This window comes from Ochotona princeps, chromosome 12 (assembly GCF_030435755.1).
Source record: "Ochotona princeps isolate mOchPri1 chromosome 12, mOchPri1.hap1, whole genome shotgun sequence".
NCBI classification, from domain to species: Eukaryota; Metazoa; Chordata; class Mammalia; order Lagomorpha; family Ochotonidae; genus Ochotona; species Ochotona princeps.
Window position 1 is genome coordinate 60205685 of NC_080843.1, and position 2562 is coordinate 60208246.

The following is a 2562-nucleotide window of genomic DNA, read 5'->3' on the forward strand; positions in this document are numbered from 1 at the left end:
CCACGTAGAGATGTTCTGAGTTTCACTGAGGGGATGTGTCTAACGTATTCTTAATATCACTCAGCTTAAAGATAGAATTATAGGGCCTGCGCTGTGGCACTGAGGGTAAAGCCATTGTCTTCAATGCCAGCATCCCATACAGGCCCAGTTTGTATCCTAGCTGCTCCACTTCCGATCCAGCTCCCTGCTCATGGCCCCCAGAACCCAGGGTGCAGGTAAGTAACCTCTCTAGCGCCCTTACACTTGGAAGCGACACCAGGAAAGGGTACCAGAGGCTCTTGAATTGAAGGTGTGTTTCAGTAGGAAAAGGATGAACCAAGGAAGCAAAAAATATAATGAGATTATAGAGCAAAACTAAAGTTCCATTTCCCATACAATGAAAAGATCTCACTGTGTATTTAAAAGGGAATTATTCCCTCCCCCCAAAAGGGGAGGAGTCATTACTTAAATATTTACCTAGAAAATTCACATAATTCTGAAAAAAAAAAACTGAAAATACATCCAAAATCCCAACACATAAGCATAATTCTAAGTTAAATTATAAAAACAAAGTTGGGAAACATGCTGCATATTTCCAAGGTGGAGGCCACAAATTCCTTCACCACGGCTGGCCCTGTGTCACAGGTGCCACAGCTATAACATTCCCTCAAGATAGCAAACACAAAGGCTCTAGAAGATTCTCAGCACGCATGAGCAGAAGGCCTCTACATCCTAGTGGGAGGACGCCTCCTCCCGGGCCTCCTGCATGTACAGGCCCAACTGTGCAAGTCCTCTCAGCCCCTTCCCTCTTTTCATAGAGGCTGCACAGGCTGCCCTCCTGGGCGGCCAGCTTCTCGCCCTTGGAAGGGTATCTAGTAGTAAAAGAGTTGCTGAAGGGCCCGGGGAAGCTTCTCCATCCTTCCACCTGTGAGGTACCTGGGGCATCTCAAATACCAGCATAGAAAGTAGAACGAGGGACCCAGCGCGATGGCTCAATGACTGAAGGGCCTGGGAAAGCAGAGCAGAAAATGGCCCAAAGCCTTGGGACCCTGCACCCACGCAGACCTGGAAGAAGCTCCTGGCTTCAGATCTGCTCAGCTCCTGTTTTACGGCCACATGAGCAGTGAACCAGTGGATAAAGATCTTCCTCTCTATGTCTCCTCTATGTGAATCTGCCTTTCCAATAAAATAAATACGTCTTTAGAAAGGAAGGAAGGAAGAGGGAGAGAAAAAAAAGAAAAAAGAGAGAAAGCAAGGAATGGTGGCGGTTGGTGACACAGTTTCCAGAGTACGGGGTTTGCAGAGAAGGTTCTGGAAACGTGTGGTCGGCCAGCGTCCTGACTGAACTGGAATTCGTTGAAATATTCTGAAAAGGACAGGGATAGGGGAACCAGCTGAGGAGCAAAAGTAGGGAACGGCGAAGGCCAGTGTGTCGGCGGAGCGGGGTGCCTCAGCAGGCCAGAGCGAGGCGCCCCCCGAGTGCGGTGGACGGGGAACCGCGGGCTGCGGGCCGACTGCCCGGAAGCGCCAGAGCGCCTGCAAGAGCTGTTCCCTCCCTTCTCGGATTCGCGCTTCAGTCCGTACCTTCCTCCTCCTCCGCAGAAGGCGGGCGAGGGGAGGCTCCCTGTCCGGGGGCCTCGGTGAGGTGCCTCCCTTCCCACCCCGCAGGATGGATCATCAGGGGGCCGCAGCCACCTTCCAGCGGTGTCCCTGTGTCCCGACCAGCCAGGAACAACCCAGAAAAACCCCAAAACAAAAGCGCCGCCCGGTGGCTCGCGGCCTCCGCGGGAGCGCGCACGCGGCGCCAGGGCGGGTCACGCCGGGACACCGTGATGTCCGCGGCCCGCAGCAGCTCGGCCCCGAAGGCGGACACCATCGGCCGACCGCCTCCTGCCCAACCCTCGCGTCCCGGTTCCGCCCAAGCCCGGGAAAGGCCCGCCCCCGGCCGGGCGCGTCCAGAGGCTCGGCCGCTTCCGCCGCCTCCTCCGCCCGCGCCAGGGTGGCGACGCCCGGAGTGGCGAGAGGCGCCGCTGCCGGCGCGGCGGAAATGTGTGCACTGTTCAGCAGACCCTGAGCGACGAGGTCTCTGTGGCGCAATCGGTTAGCGCGTTCGGCTGTTAACCGAAAGGTTGGTGGTTCGAGCCCACCCAGGGACGACGATACTTTTCATTTCAAAAAGGTGCGGCGGCCAGCTATGAGATTTTCTTTTCTTTCTTTCTTTTTTTTTTTTTTTTTATGGAAAAGGAATACGACAGGGCCACGGTTCTAGCAGAGAAGGGCACAGCTCTCTGTGCCATTCTCCAGTCCCCAGTATATAGTCATGATGCGGGTTGTCTAGTGATCGCCCATGCGGCTCTGGTGGGCGTTAGCCCTCAGAAACCCGTCCTTTTGCGGGATATGGGCGGCGTTCCTACACGTGCATTTAGGGCCCGCGGGAGAATGACAGACGCCATCCTAATGGCAACTCACAACCCAAATTCCCACTGGCTGATGCACGAATAAACACGTGTGAGAATAAATGAAAAAATGAAAAGCAAATGGAATGATTCATATTGCCTGTCTCAACTCCAGAAGGATGGAGAG

General features: G+C 54.5%; 1 non-coding gene across 1 annotated transcript; it reads left to right on the forward strand.

Moving 5' to 3' along the window:
- The first annotated feature begins 2061 nt into the window (after positions 1–2061).
- Positions 2062–2135, forward strand: TRNAN-GUU (transfer RNA asparagine (anticodon GUU)). Its single transcript has one exon. It is a non-coding gene; the product is annotated as a tRNA-Asn (tRNA).
- The last annotated feature ends 427 nt before the right edge of the window (positions 2136–2562 follow it).